Consider the following 17,081-nt stretch of genomic DNA (forward strand, 5'->3'; position numbering starts at 1 on the left):
TTTTGTTTTATTTTGTTTTTTCCCTGATTTACAATGGGAAAGGCCTTCCGCAGAACTGGGTGACCTCAGGGGAGGGTATTCAAAAACTATAAAAGCAAGAGCTCAGCTATATTCTCTAGTCTTCCTCGTGGAAGACAGGATTATTCTCTGCAATATGTTCTGAAGTGCTCTGTCCAGTCTGGATTAAATAAGGCAAATAACAGGGATTCCTTTGCTACCTTTGGGAAAGGGTTTGAAATCTATTTCCTCTGAGAAAACATGGGATGGTAGTTTTTAATGTCTCTGCTAGGAGTTAGCACAATTTTGGAAAAAAAAATAAAGATCTTTAAAAGGAATTAACTCTACAGGTTCGTTAGATTGTAGAGACCGTTCTTGGACTTGTTAGCTGGGATTCCATAATAAGCACTTCATCTTGAAAGTGAACAAATTTATTAACTGAACATAAGGCGGCAGGTGATCCCAACTATCTTTTGCTTCTAGAAATACTCCCATGTTTTTCCACACAATTATAATTATACCAGCAATAGGAGGTGTAGCTGAATTATTTGACACAATACCCATATGTTTTTTGTGCCTATAAGAGCTCCTGGGCTGCCTGCCCTGGGCAGTGTGGTGCTTTGTTTAGGCACCCATGATTTTGAACGTGCCAACAGGGCCGCCAGCCATCCCAGCACAGGACACCAGCCCGCACCTCGCGGCAGAGCTCTGCACACGGCGTGAGTTTTATCATTTCAATCTCCATGTTATTTTCATCTTTTGTTCTCTGATGAGGCTGGCAGCAAAGGTGTTGATCATTTCCTTCTGCTATTGATGGGTTCTGCACTGGATGCAATAGTTGAGGTGACAAATTTGATTACAGGGAGAAAACCAGACACTAAAGGGCTCTTTAATTTAGCAAAGACAGGCTGAACAAGACCCCACGACTGCAAGCTAAAGCCAGACACATTCCAATGAGCGAGAAACTATATCTAAAATACATCCATGGCTGTCTTCCAAGTAATGCCAGATCCCAGTCTCTTCAGATCAAAATGGGATACTTTAAAGGAAGCTACATTTTAGCTGAGCATGAGTTATTGGGTTTACTACAGGGGTAACTCTGTGGAGTTCAGCGGCTTCTGATGTACCTGTGGTATATCAAGTTATACTGACCTCCTCCAGAAGGTCAGAGTTAGTGATATACAGTAGACCCCTCTAGCCATAGCTCCATGCATCTATTATATTCACACAGGGATACATCATTAATGGCATTGGCTTCTCCTAGCCTGTATTAAATTTGACTCAGTGACTAGATATGAAAGACGCATGTAACGGGAAAAATTAGTCATTGAAAGCATAGCTCTTATTAGCTATTCTTGAATTCTGATAGCCTAACTGAGGGCCTAACAGAGTTGGTGGAGTATGATTTGTCGAGTGTGGTGCAGTTTCTGTCCTACCTCATCAGTCCAAACCACAGCAGGTGGTGGGAGAAACCTGGGACTGGGCAAACAGGTGTGGTGCCTACAGTCAGCAGTACACTGTGGCCACTGCTAAAAGCTGCTTTCCAATGTTGGACCACTGCTAAAAACTAGAATGAAAATACACAGCAAGAGCTAAAAATGGGAGTGGGGGGTGAGGGGAAATAGTGGCACCCCCCAAGGCATTATCTCAGTGTTTGTCAGCTGCTGAGGTCAGGCATTCGTGGACGGTGGGGGGTTAGGAGATGTGGAGGGAGTGTTGCAGCTGTCTTTGCATCGACCACCTTGCCTGCCCTGAGACCCTCACCTGAGAGCTACCACCTTTCCAGCTCCCTAGCAAAAATAATGCAGTCTCAGCACCCCAGAGCTGGCTGGCTCCTGTGGTCCTGCTGTACGCTGCATGGTCCCAGGGACCTCGCCTTGGCTCTGTGGTCTACTTCGGCTACACCTACTGTTTGCTTGTTCTCTCCCACACATACGCACATGCCCTCTCCATATGTATATGCTTACATTATGGATTCATAGGGAAAGTGATACATATGCCAGTAATATGCATTACTTCCAAGTATTATTGCAATACATAAATATTCTGTACATGCAAATACATAGCTATCATTAATATTCCCTCACACCCTTCTCCAACCTGCTTTTCATTAACTTATTACCATGCTATTACTTGAAGGAAACAAAGGCCACAGTTTGATTTGCTTAGCACAGCGATGTACAAATAAATGCATAGAAATTCTGAATATTTCCCATGGTTTCTAAATAAATACTGCAAGATTTCAACCTTAAGAGTTCAACCTTCAAGCCATTAAGGAGACCTCAGCAAAGATAAGGAATGAAGCTGCTGTATATAAAATATATGCTACATTTCCATACTGGCAGGAGCCATACAAACCTCAGTCCTCTCCATGTGGGATTATTTAAAAGTATTTAACAATGATGGCATATAATTCTATATATCAAATGGCACATATGGCATATATGCATATATGCGTCATATATATTTATAATCAGACCATACAGAAGCTTGTTCTCCACCTGATTACAGATCTCAAATCACCAATAATTCCTTGCTTAGATTTTTCTAAGCGCTAATAAACATTGCCATTACTATGAAGAAAACAAAGTCATGCACAAAATACTGTAAGCTACAGTCCTGCTTATATCAAGTAGCAATGCAGTGGACCTCCTCAGGTTCTGAAGAATTAAACAAGAGCATTTAATGAATGCCGATCGACTTCAGTTTTTGTCAAACAGGGCTTATCAAACTAATTTGATGAAAACAGAAATTTGGTTGACAAAAACAATATTACTGATGTAATAGGATCTATGGAGCATTTGATTAGCTTTGTTGAACAACATTTTAATTAGGGATTTAGAACAATATAAAATAAGTTTGGTACACATTATATAAGTTAAAAATCAGCTGTTGCTTCTTGAGGTCTAATTCTAAATGGGAAATTATCACTGAGCAGTGTATTTGTAGAAGGATCTAACTGGGATTACTTTTTTTTCCACATCATTGTCATATTTTTTATCAATAACCTGTAAAAACATAGAGTCATATAATTTCTGATAAAGTTTTCAGAAAAACTGAGAAGTGATAACTAAAGATAAAAGCTGGAGATTGATATAAAGTGATCTGTACTGTATAGTGAGCTGGCAGAATCAAACAATATATGTTTCAATGACAACAGTGAAAGGCTGTTCATCTAGAAGAAAATACAGGCCATATTTAGAACAAGGGAATTCCCGATTGTACAGTTCTAAGGCAGTATCTCTGAAAAAGAAGAAATAATGATTATGGCAGATACTCAGCTGAACATGAGTTGTTTATCTGACAGTGTGGTTACTATGAGTAGAGAGAAGCTTCAATATATAAAAAGGAGGATAGATGAAGGTTATATTGCCTTGATATTGGAGCACCTGCTATTGCAATCCAGCACTGCTGTCCACACTTTAAGGAAGCCATTGAAAAAAATGAGAGTGGGTTCAGAAAAGAGCTAAGAGAAAGACTGAACAGCTGGTAAACATGAATGTAATGAAAAATGCTGCTGGTAAAGCTATGTTATCATATTAACTTGGATGGTTCACATTTGAAGCCAGAATCCTGATCCTTTACACCATGTTCCTGTTGGCTTGCTCTTTGTGTCTAGTTTGGAGTGAAGCAACTACTTTTTCTAGTGGAAAAAACTTCTTCTTGGGGAAGTTTAGAAAAGCTCATGTTTTAAGCATCACCACTACTGACTAAGTAATTGCAACTTTTTTGTCTCAGTCCAAGAAAGAGGCACTGAAGCTTTTCTACATGCACCAAAAGACATTACTTTTTCCTCTCTCTTTTTCTGCGGACTGAGCAGCAGGCTTGGGCAATACCTAGATCATATGCACTGAGCTCACACTCCTGCCCCACTCTGAGACCTTGAGGTCTCAGGTCTTGTAGGGAAGAAGCTCCTCTCAAAATTCCTGGGACAAAGGTTGCAAAAGAATAAGCCCACGGTGCCTATAAATAGGTGCATATAAAAAGTTGCAATTTGTCACCTTGGCTAATAAATTCATCTCAGTAATTAGAGTCTAGAATTTACTGTATTTTATGCACATACCTAGGAATGAGCAGGGTAGATATTTCTCCCTTGCCTTCAGAAGCACATCTATATACAAGGTCTGTATCTGGGCAAACATCCCTGGTGTGAGAAAGGCCAGTGGGATAGCTGGCAAGCTTGCATTTTTTTCTGCCATTGTGAGTCGGAGGCAAGGAAACGCCTATGGTACAGAACTGCCAACTTGGCTTGAGCTGCTTGATCAAATCTGAACCTGGGCATTGCTTCCAAGGCAGTAGAGGTAACACTCCGAATTTATCAAAGAGAAGGTCAAAAGAGCAGATTTTCACAAATCTGTATTTAACTGCATGGGGAAGAGTACTTTGGAAAACACACAGTACTTCAACCCAGCAGAAAGATATTATAAGATCCAATGGCTGGAAACAGAAGTGAGACAAATTCAGACTAGACATAGGTTCATACTTTAAACAGCATGGGTAATTAGGCACTGTGGACTAGCAAGCAAGGAGTGCACTGGACTTTTCATCAGCAGAAAATATTAAGGACAGGTCTTTCTCTAAAAGATACATTCAGCACAACCACAGCTGTAAGACTAAAAGCAGAAATTAATTCAGGGAAGTTCCATGACTTGTTTTATGTGGAAAAGGAGGAGATGAGACGCTGGGACTTCACCCCTTACAGTCTAGCGGACAGCTGCCATAGTACCAACCACCTGATTTATTCAGGAGCTTGAAGACTCTGCCCCCAACCCTGCTTCCACTCTGGATCCCGTTGCACTTTCCTAAGCAATTGCAGAAAGTTTTAAAACTGGACAAAGTTGTTCATTGTCTCCAGGGTCAGCAATGTGATGCAAAATAACTGAGAATGAAAATTGCAAGCGTAGGTAGACTGGAGAGAACTAGGCATGTTCTTAGACCTGTAAGTTATATGGTGGTGCCACACTTCAAAGCAGTAATTTAACCCATGACTCTGAAAAGTCTGTCCGCTCAATTCTGTGCTTGCCCAAGCACTGAAATGCCAGTTCAGCAGATGACCTTAACCATCCATTCCTCTTCCCTCATGACCAAAATCAAAATGATATTTCCAGAAATGTCATATTCTTTGCATCACTTTTCCCTTTTTCACAGCTCTTGCAAATCTCTCAGACACCTGGAATTCTAGAGCAAAGACTAAATCCTTCTTCTCCCCCAATGGCAATAAACTATCAGAATTTAGGATTAGAAATAGGTTGCAGCTGCCATGAATAATGCCACATATAATGCAGAATGGAAAGAGTCAGCCTTTACTGCTTTTCTAAGAAAAGAAAAATTAACCCTTGCCTTACAGTTTAGTAGTTACCTCTCGTTTCAAGCACTGTTATTTCCAGTTATTTCCAAGAAGAAACTCTTAGAACCAGAGCCTGTTCATGCTTGCTGCCAGTTAAACTTTTAGAGATACTTTCAGAACTTTCGAAAAGGAAAAGTTCATCTTCCCTGAACCTGTGCATTGCCTAACAATGCCCATAATCATTTGCTCCTCATTTCATCAATTTCTACATTTATTTTAGTTTTATCACATTTTAGAGATAGCTAACATTTTTTGCATGGTTACCAGACCTTCTCTAATGTTGGAATGAAGCTGGACGTATAAAGATTTCAAAGATTAGGATCACTGCATGGCTAACACAAGTAGTATTTATTTCTAAGATATCATAGCAGCTGAGATCAGATGAGGTATTTGGGCCAGTAGGTCACAGTTTCACCGAGGAAGAGGATGATATTTTCTCTGAGGCCAAATAAACTGGCCAGCTATCGTGTTGCAAAGTCTCCCAAACTTCTGCTGTAGGAGACAGGTTGTGCCCATAGGACATCTCGGTCCTACTGGAGGTGGCTTCTAAAAACAGTGCATTAAATTGTACCGCTGCTCTGAAAGTGAGCTTAGACAAATTGGAGTAACAATTTTCATGAACATACTCGGAAATTGTTAACAACCCTGCTAAGCTTCAGACAGTACACTCAGATCACATTCTTTTCTGAAAATCATACATCAGTTGTGTCTGTTCATACATGAGAGGATAAAAGATTGAAAAATACATTACGCCGCAATTCATAAGAAACTACTTCTGAAGCACTGACTCTTTCGGCACTAGTATGAAGTAGGTGCTTTGCACAGCCTTCTCAAGTAAACTCCCATTCTTCCTACCACTGCCTTTTCTGGGATTGCACACCCACACTGCTCTTTGTTAAACTGTGAACGACTGCTGCTCACTACAATGGCTCTATTCTGCGAGACAGGAAGACCACTCATGTACTAAACTGGTCACTGTCTGTACCGCATCCTCTGCTGCAAGGAAATGAATGTCAGCCTTGTCTTAGGCTCTGCTTTCCAAATAATTTCTGCTTTATTTTAAATTGTACCTTAACTATACACGTAACTCTTTGAAACATAACATTCTTCTGTCTCCAGCCTTGGCCCCTCTGTCCGACATGGAGCTGTGACCCACATTAAGCTGCTAGAGAAGGAAGAGCAGTTGATGCCTCCTGTAGACCGGCGTAGCTCCTTTAATCAGGAACACTTCCTGAGCGGCGGAGAAATGCAGAGAGCAGAGGGACAGCTTGGTGCACTGGTAAAGTTTAAATCTTCCCTGCACACCTGTATTTTGTGTGCTCCCTCTGCTCAAATTTCTGCAGTACTCAAAAATGTGCTAAGTCCTTCACCAAAAAGTAAAGCAGTCTACTAGTCGCTCAGCTGACAGACTGGAGTTACAGCATAAAGACGCTGCTGTGTGAGAAAGAAAAAAAAAGCTTTCAGAAGTAAAAGCCACAGTTTCCACTAGGAAAGCACAAGCAACCTTTGTCCATGCTGTGAAACGAGCGCAAGAGGAGTGCTGCCGATTGCTGTCCCACTTCTTGTGGGTGTCTAGAAAGGAGCGGGTCTGGGGACGGCATAAGAAGAGGGCGAGGGAGCTGGTGACCCGAACGGGATGTGCAGCTGCAGTGAAGAGCGGCTGAGACACACACCCCTGGCACGGTGGAGAGGGGAAAGTCAAAACAAGCTCAGTTTGGGAGCCTCAGAACAAAGGTTTCTGCATTTTAACACACCCATTTGTGCCAAAGCATAGAGATGGAAAATTCTGTCCTGGAGAAATCTTCCCCTGGTTGATCACTGATTTTTTATTCTTGCCCTTTTTCCCAAATAAGGACCTTATATTTAACACTACCTTGGTACATACTAGTACACTAAGGAAAACACAAGCTCAGTTCAGATTTTTCTTGTTTACCATTTCAGGCTGAATTCTGCCCTCCAGTCCTGATTCCAACGGGAGTAACACTTGTGTAATTGAATACAGAATGCAACCCTTAGGGTCTTGGTCTGACCAGCAACAGAAGTTTGTGTATTTAATTTGTTTTCAGGTTTAGGCATTTTTTCAAATTGGGGCATAGGAATTGTTAGGAATGAAAGTCATAAAAAAGTATAGAAACTCATCTTTGGTTTTAGTACATAAATGCATGCATGCATGCATGCAAATATAATGTGGAGAGAGGAAGAAGGAGAGAAATGTCTGGAAGAGACTATTTTTAGAAAAGATATAACCATTAGATATACTTTGTTATTGTTGAAAAAGTCTTAAAATCAAATGCAGTAACAGAAGAGTCACTGTATTGATGAGAATGCTTCAGCGCCCTGGTATAACAATGTTGTATTGTAAGGAGAGCCAACAGCAAACTTCCTTCTTCAATGAGAGGAGGATCAGGCCAGCTGTTTGAAGGTAACAGCATAATACAGTTGTATTTATAGTGTGGAACCTTTTTTGTAGCTATTTACCTACCTGTAAATCTTCTATTGTGAAAAGTCGACCATAAGATTTAGGGTGTGATAAAATATACCTGAGGAAAGAGATTAACAATGGTAAGGAAGGAGCCATGTAAAATATTTTAAATAAGAAATCTGGGTTACATAAGCATGTCTTTGTGATGAGAAGTAATCAACATACAGAACTTTCTTCTCAAAACATGGAGTTGCCCACGTGTTCATTCAGAGAGCTACACGAATGCCTAAGGTCTCAAAGTTACACCAGGCCCTGGGAAAGCAGATAGTGGACTGAAAGTTTAATTGAGGGAGGGGGAGGAAAAGGGTTAAACACAACATAAAAAGAGAGCCCAAAGATAAAGCCATCACAAAAAAAGCAATTTGTATTTCTGCACTCTAAAAACAAGTCAGAAGGCTCTTACAGCAGTGCTGATCTGTAGAGGTGAGGAATAGGGGAATTGCTGCAACTTTATCAACAGGTAAAGTTTACCAATAGATAAAGTTTTAGAACCCGTTAGTACGCTGGGACAAGAAGCAGCTGCCAAGGCCGGATGGAATTCACCCAAACTGTCTGAGAATTTATATATGAAATCAAACAGTAACTGTAGTTTGGTTTAAAACAGCCACAGTGGTAGAGATACAACATTTGGCTAATGTGACATTGACCCTTAAAATGGGTCCTCACAAATGATCCTAGTAAATGCAGATCTGTATCTTCATTTCTGCATCAGGTAAACAGGTAGAGACCACACCAAAAAATTAGCAGGCCCATAGATGTGCATGCAGTATGGGAAGAGGGTCAACGTTAACTTTTGTACAGCAGTCATGCCCAGTATCTTTTATAGCTGTTAGATCACATCAATGCGCATGTGGATAACACTGAATCAGTTGATACAGTGTGACTGGATTTTCAAAAGACTTTCAACAAAATCCCTCACCAAAGGCTCTTAGAGAAACAAAAACTTGAAGATTAGTCATGGGCTAAAGGGGAGGTATTCCTCAGGATTAACAACTGGTGAAAAGAAGGGAAACAAAGGGGAACAGTAAGTGGTCAATTTTCACAGAGAAGGATGATTACTGGCAGAATCCTCTAGAGATCTATGCCGGGATTGTGCTGTTCAACGTATTCATAAATTATCAGGAAAAGGGCTAAGAACTGAATGGCAAAGTTTACAGGTGGTGAGAAATATTCAGGATTAAATCTATGTACAAAGTGTTACAGAAAGGTCTTATGAGCAACTCTACAAGAAAATAACAGATGAAATTAGGGATTAATGCTTGGAGAAAAGAGCCTTAAGAATAGGCTCCTACCCCTTAAGGGTAGGTTCCAAGTGCCTTGCCTCAGGCCAGAGGTGCTAGGGGGCTGCACAGCGTTCCCTGGCAATGCCAGCACAGCACTGTTGCTGTCAGAAGGCAAGGAGAAATTTCCGAGTCACCAATAAGAGGAATAGACAACAAAATAGAAAACATTTTAATGCTGCTATGCAAGTCCATGGTGCATCCGCACTCTGGTCAATAGTGATGAGGGGTACCAAATGGGTTCTGTACAGGAAAGACTGAATTTGCCTTTGAGACTCTCAAATATGTCCTTCGTGCAAGGGGAGTCAACTTCACCTTCTCTACAAGCAGAGCCTGGCTGAGCAGCATCCATCCTATTGCATCTGTCCTGTAAGGAGAGTTTGAGCAACACAGCGAAGGTGATGTACTCAGGAGACACGAGACTTCCTTACTACATGAAAAACGATTGTCAAGTATGCACTTAATCAACGCAGTGTTCCTGGAAAGAAAACTGGTTTTACTGTCTATGTGTTGTACAGGTGCTTTACATCAGTGCAGCAGTAATCTGCTAGGCAGCGGCATCCACGCAGCACTGTCCGGGAAAGCTACGCTGTCAGCCTGGCGATGCCACCCACGTCACCCTGGGTACCCCAGCACGTGCCACCTCACATATCAGCTGGCTTCTTGGACATCCCTAAGGCTCTGCAATAGAAATTTAAACAGAGCCTAAAGGAGAATCCCTGAGCACAGTGTTGCTGAGGTAGGTTTTGGTAAAAGACTTTTCTGTAACAGATGCTGAACTATGGATAACACATGTCCCTACACCTACGCTTGCAAACCCACCTAGGTGTGGATAAGTGTGTGTTCATATCCCCCCATACGGCTGATATAGATGTTAGATATTAGATAGATATATAGCCCTATAATTGTGAAAAGCACACTATGTGTAGTAAATCATTTTACTAAGTCAGATTAAAGGTGCTATTATTCATGGCAATATAATACTATCTATAATTTCTGTGTTAAACTTGACATTATAAATCCTTTAATCTGACTATTTAAAACCTGTTCTATGGCTCGTTTTTCAAACAGAGTTCCAGTTAACACATTTACTGCTAATGAACCACTAACATGTTCTCTCTTTCTTAGATAAACGCTGTTGACCAACATTACTATTTGCTCGTCAAATAATTATTTTTTGGCTTTTTAATTTAATTGCTTCAATGAAAATATACACCAATAATGCATTTTTAATTACATTTCCCAGGTGACCTATGCAAAAAGAGGTTTTATAATGAAGCCACAATAATTAGCCTGTCACAGTCCAGTTTGGGGCTATTGTGCAGTTGTCCTTTCCATGGTTCACCTTAGCCTGACTGGAATTCTAAAACCTTATATATTATCTCCCATAACGCTTAGAAAGGTATTAAAAAATGTCTGCAATACTGGCAGAAGCAGGCTTTCTAATTATTGTCAACTATTTCCACTGTGACGTGGTAGATTCCCTTGAGAACTGAAACAACAGCCCACTCCAAGATTTGTAATAGGCCCTAGAGCCTAAGTAGTTGTAGACCGAGCTGTTTCCCTCAGGATAGATAATTGGTTTACATAGCAGCTCAACATCTGAACTAAATCCATTTTTTCTATTGTCGTTTCCCTGTTAAATATACATAACTATTTGGGGGTATTAAATACAATGTGACTCAGTATTTAATAGCAGAATAATTTGCATGAGCTACTTTACCTGGAATGCTAATAACTGTTATCACCCTACGTTTCCATGCATAAATGATAAAATATTATTACGACCAAATTCTGTATCCTTAATCAAGCACAACTTTCACTGAAACCACTGGGAGATTTGCTAAATTAAATATTGCAAAACTTATCCCTTAGTTTGCCATAAGAAAGATATAATCATTAAGATATACTACCTAATGTTATTATTGGTTAGCTTATTAAATAAGACTATATTAATGCTTTGTACAGGTGTAAACAACACTGTAGGGTGCTGATCTTTTATCATCAGTTTACAAACTGCTTTTATGAAATGCTCAATTACTGGAATTAATGATTAAGACTGATACACAAATATATTTACTGCCCCAGACAACAACATCATTCTACCAACTAAATATCCACAGTCAGAGTTCATACAAATATTAGAGAGACAGGGTTTATTTTGAAAAGAAATTTTACCTTAAGCTTGCAAATCTAGAAGCAGTACCTACAAAACCATCTTTCAGGCATACATCAAGATACTGCAATAGTAGCGGTTCCTTCCTTTAACAAAGGATGTCTTAGTATTTCATGTAAATAAGAGAACAATCACAGAACATTTGAATAAAATGTATCTGTTTGCAGCTTTTCAAAGAACATAGCAGGATCCGGATCCTGCAAGTACTGAGTATTTAGGAAATGCAGAATGCTCAGAAATCACAGGATTACATCCTAATCCTCCTGGTTAAATATGATACCCAGCTGTGCAATGCAGCTAGAGGTTTCATGTCTTTGACAATAAACTTGGTCATCCTGGAGTTGAAGAAGCAGGACCCTAATAAAAAGTCTGATCCTGCATTTTCTATCCATCCATTGATTTCCCTGAGAATCCTGGGTGTGTGAAAAATGAGTATTGTGCCTGCAGCTTGTTATCTGATGTATACAAGAACTGAAAACACCACATATATTTCTAGTGCCCACCATTCACTATCAGCTCAAAAAATCACATGGAAGCTACGCTTGCTAAAGAGCTGATTCAGTAACGCTTCATGTTTCATATTGAGATGCTGTTTCAGGATATTTTCTATCCTAGAAAGGAAAATTTTCAGAAAAAGAAACAGTGGGAAATGAATTCATAAGAGTGGTCAAAATGTGGTATGCTGAAGTTTGCAAGCCTTTATAGCAATATGTAGGGATATTTCTTCTCAGAACCTACACACCTTGACCATTGTCTTTGATTTCAGTATGTGCCAGTGTCCACTAATGCTGCTGATGCCTCTAATTATACAAAGAATTCAGGTCCTCGCAGAAGGCTGTTAAGGCGCAGCAAAACACTGAAGCATGGGTTTAACTTTCATTTCATGCTGAAGATTAATTTAAAGTCAAGAGGATCTAAGAATGCACTTTGTGGATACCTAGAACTTCTTGTACCCCAAACAAAGCACTGTATTGTGCTGCAATGTTCAGCACCAGCTTCACCTAGAAGCATTGAGGTTGCTGTGATTCATTCCAGAGAGACAGTTGTCAACCTTGTTTTAAGCATTTCAGTGAACAGTAAGTATTACTGTTAAATATGAAACTCAAACTTCTATGCCAAACATGCTTAAACATGACATGGCATATGTTATATATGTAGTAAGACTGGATTTCTTAGAGGAGCAGAAAGGATGAGGAAAAAAAATCAGTTATGTGAGTTGTCAAATATAACCTTTTGGCATTCTAATAAACTGTTGCTTGGATAGAAATATCAAGCTATTACTAATGGCTATTAATGTGTACATGCTTCATGTAATTTTATAGTATCTTATTTTAATATCTGTAATTTTAATGAATTGCAATTTAGGAAAGAAACAATTTTCATTTACTTTATATAACATAATTATGGACCAAATTAACCCCACACTAGTCTTAATTACATTTAGTTTCATTTGGCTGATCAAGCAATTAATGTGCCACTGTATTTTGGAAGTAAAAATCAAGTTGTTATGGTCTGTCTTCAAAAAACATGTACTCATCTCAAGTGTAGCCGCTGTGTAAAACTGTCCTTTGGAATATTTTTTTTTTTTTTGGTTTACTGTACGTCCGTATGTTGCAGCACAAGAATGTGAGTATAATGAGGCCCTTCTGCACCTGGGGTCCTGTTATACTATGCTGCTTAATAATCTTCCCTTCATGCCACTCTTTATCTGCTGTTCTCAGATTGTTCTTGTGCTTTTCTCTTTTAATTGGGAACTAATTTTAATTTTGCCATTAGAGATGATAAAAAAAGGCCACAAATAAACTGGTATTTCCTCCAGCCTCTGTACTGTCACTCAGCCTTTTTCAGAAGTGTTGGAGCTAGCTCTTTTTGCTCTGCTGGCTAAAGAATAGCAGAGGGGGAATATTTTTAAAAGCCAAGAGAAGAAAACCCATAAAATATTGAGCTGCATACTGATGTTCATATTCAGGTCTTCCTCAGCATCCTAGTGAAATCAATGCCTGCACAATGACAGCTAGAAAGCAGTGTAACAGCTTTAGGATCTGGCCCATTAGCATTTAGTACTATCTATTGGTGTGCCTAATCCTTTTCAACTAATTGAGAGAGAAAATGGCCCTTTCCAATATGGGTGCGCTGTGAATCTAATTAGGGTGGTAAAAGGTTATTTAAGCACAGTTCATAAGCAGGGGCATTCTCACAATAAGATAGGCATTGTATTATCTATTTACAAGGATTTGGGCATGGTTTCAGAAAACATGGGATTCATGCCACAGCAACGTCTTTATGTTATTTTCAAAATTCGAAAAAGCAATGACTTTTCTCATGACCTTCACATGTCTCAGTGGAAATGAGCAACATATTTATTAAAATAGTACTTTATTAATGCTGTTATTTTTAGGGATAATTTGTGTAGTCGTCTGCTTTCTTAGAGGTACTTTCCAGAAATTTCCCTCCATTTAGGGGATGGATGAAGCCCCAGTGTACATGGGACTTCACCATTTGCCTTGAGAGTACATGTTGCTAGTAATGTTGCTAAAGCTCTGTTGTACCCCAGATAAATCTGGGCCTTAATGAACTATTCAGCTACTTCAGTCAAATTCTAGCACTTTTTCTAACCAAAGAAATTCAAAGCCATTTATAAATCTTTTTTTAGTGTTCTTAACTACAATTCTGAGAAAGCAGTGGCTTTACATTTTCTTTCTTTCCAGATAATGCTCAAAGCTAAATTTCTCTCCTTGAAGAACATTAGTCAAACCGACTTTGTGGGGTTCTTTACATGACTAAAATGAGTAGGATTTGACCTTTCATTTTCGACTAGTCTGGATGACAGTCATCAACCACATCATATTATATTTATGTCAAAAGCTAAAAGATTTTTTACCTGTTCTCAGTAGAAGGAAAAGCAGCTCATTTTCTCTTTTGCCCTACATATCCACTGTAAATTTCCTCTTTTTAGATGTAAAGGATGGATGAAAATCTGGATAGAAGGAATGTGAAAGCATCTATTGTTGCATCTTTAATCAAGATTTCCCTGCATTTCCACTACTGGAACTGGTCCATCAGCCACTGTTTTAACTCAGCAGTGTGACCAGAGTTGTTCACAGGTAGGTGACCTGTGGCTGCAGGTCACCTCCAGGCAAGCAAAGGAATAAGTTGCACCGGCATGTGTCACTTCTTACAGCAGTTTATCCTTCCCGTACAAACAAGGGTCACTTCATTTTTGGGTAGCCACCAAAGTTCAAAGTCAGGTGCAGACAAGACTTAGCAAATAATAAAAGCAAATTTTGCACAAAGTCACTCATGACTTCTCAATTGTAGGAGAAACCAGTCTAAGATAGATATAAATTCTCTATCAATTGGATGACACAGTAGTTTTTTTAAGAATCAGGGTCACAGTAAAGTATATCTCACTGTACACTGATTTTGGGTGAGATTTTGAGGAATACATGAGTGAGGATAGAGATGTCTGGCCCTAAAGGAACAACCCCATCAATTGAGATAAAGTCAATGTGAATTTTGCTGTTGACTTTGCCAGTACTAGAATTTTACTCTCACAAGAAGCTTCATGCAAGAGCACAGTTAGAAACAGATGTTAGAGATGGAGTTGATTATTTTTGGTTTTCCCCTAAATTCCCTCTAGTAATCTTTCTAAACCAAAAGAAAGCAGCATTTTCTAATTGCTGTTACAGACTACATTTAAAGGAAATTTAAATGGCAAAGTACAGATCTATTTTGAGGCCTAAGCATAGTCATTGCCAGAGCAAAACAAAGTAGCATGAATTGCAATTGCTTCCATTTATTTTCTGTGTGGAGAGAAAACATACTAAATACTGAAACAGTAGAATTTTTTTTCACCCCTAATGCAAAAAGCCAAACCACTGGCCCGTATTGCTTACTGAAATAAGTATTACATTGACTCCTGAGTTTAAAATATATAGGATTTTTAGTTGCACTTGCTAGCTGGTTAGAAATTTTTGATACATTTGCAGTGGTTTTATTTTCAAAGCACTACTCCATAGTTTTTAACTTTTAACTGCAACGAAACCCTGGGCTTGCTCATTCTACCACAATTGTTTAGTATAGACCATTTTACACCGAAAAAACCCGAGTGGCAGGGGAACTACAGAAAGTATAGTCCAGTCAAGAGCATGAAAATAGAGTTATGACACCAGGCTGCAGCCTGAATATGCCTCTCCATGCCACAGCACATGGAACATATATTGGTAGCTGCTCTAACATTTAATAAACTGTCCAGGTTTCCTTGCAAGAGAGTCCTTGTTGGCAAGGCCATGCCTCCCTCCTGCACGGCTACTAGCGGGCCAGATATGCTGGGGAGTGGCGACACTGGCATTGCCACAGTACTCTTGTGCGAAGAAAATTTTTCCCTTTGCTACCTAGCGCCACCATGGAAATGATATTCGGGGGGTTGGGTTGTTTCCTCCATATCCTACTAAAAAGAGGTAATAAAAGAGAAAAATTGAAAGAGAAAAATCATTTTGAATAGTGCTGCTAACATGCTCAAAAAAGCACAATAAAATTATGTTTTAGAAGAACTGATTGCTAATATTATTTAAGGAAAACAGTATCTTTTTATCTGTTAGTGAAAGATAAGTAGCCAGATATTGTAGTAATTTCTCTTATTGTCAAGATGTTATTCTAACACAGCCTGCTACTGTTTATTTCAGTGGAAATTAAAGAGCGTCATAAATTAACTAATACTAAGCTACAATTGATAAAATAATGATGACATACCTTATATTATATATTATACTTAATTTTTTAAATTCCAATTTCAATTTATACACTCTACATTATACGCTTGTTCATTAGTTTGCAGAAGTCAGTCTGAGTCCTCCAGTCAGTCACTGGTGAAAATTAACTAACGTTCTACTCTATTTCACACTCAAAGCACTTCCATTATGGTTGGATAATGGTTGTACCATCAATAAAGAGTATGAATCCAGTTATGTGGAGACCTCGGCTTAACCTTTCCATATGCTATTGATATTTATAGAGCTTCTGACATAATCAATTAGCCTGAAAACTGGCACTCATGGAAGGTAAACCCCATATAAAGGAACCATTGCATCTGCATTTTCATTAACCTTTCAGCTAAATATGTAGAGAATAAAGACAAATACATACCATATGTAATGTACTCTAATCCTCCAAATTTTCTAATAATATTTAAGATGAGGAATAAACTTGTTTAGTGGTATCTTGATTACTTAAGTTCTGTAGTTGGTTTCAAGAGGGTTTTAATCTTCAGACAGACATCTAGAAACACCATGGAAGTGAGATAAGCTGACTCTCGTATGATATGCTTCTCAAACTAGTATTGCATTTAAACTCAGATGCAAAGCCCAATTTTGTATGGTAGCAACTGTATTTGCAGCCGGCCATTAATAGGTGAAACCTTCAGCGTACACATGGCTTGGGAAAGAAAGAATAGAACAGATTACATACAATCACATGACTACCCAGTTTATAAGAAATCAATCTGTAAAGGACAGAAACTGCCTGTGTTTGGGTGGCATTTTCTCTTTTTTTTTTAATAAACACAAACAAGGTCCTTTTCTTCCTTATTCACACAGAAGAGGGTAATCCTCCATCCTCCAGTTTCAGGGGAATATGTAAGCAAGCTGTTTTCATCTGGAGATACCTGGCCTTAGAGGATGAGCTGGAACAGCTAAGATGAAATATTGGCTTTATTGTGATTCATGGGAATTTGCACTCACTTTCCACTGACACGCTTTGTAAGTATACTTTTGCTTTGTTGGAAGATTTACTCTGTTAAAC

General features: G+C 39.0%; 1 long non-coding RNA gene across 2 annotated transcripts in view; it reads left to right on the forward strand.

Annotated features, from left to right (window-relative positions):
• The window catches only part of LOC138067652 (uncharacterized), a 41,387-nt gene that overhangs the window by 3,590 nt on the left and 20,716 nt on the right, over window positions 1-17,081 (forward strand). For both annotated transcript variants that reach the window (XR_011141933.1, XR_011141934.1), the window contains exons 2-3: window positions 9,625-9,845; window positions 16,877-17,038. This is a non-coding gene — a long non-coding RNA (uncharacterized lncRNA). The remainder of the gene's footprint in view (window positions 1-9,624; window positions 9,846-16,876; window positions 17,039-17,081) is intronic.

Source organism: Struthio camelus, chromosome 6, assembly GCF_040807025.1.
Source record: "Struthio camelus isolate bStrCam1 chromosome 6, bStrCam1.hap1, whole genome shotgun sequence".
NCBI lineage: Eukaryota > Metazoa > Chordata > Aves > Struthioniformes > Struthionidae > Struthio > Struthio camelus.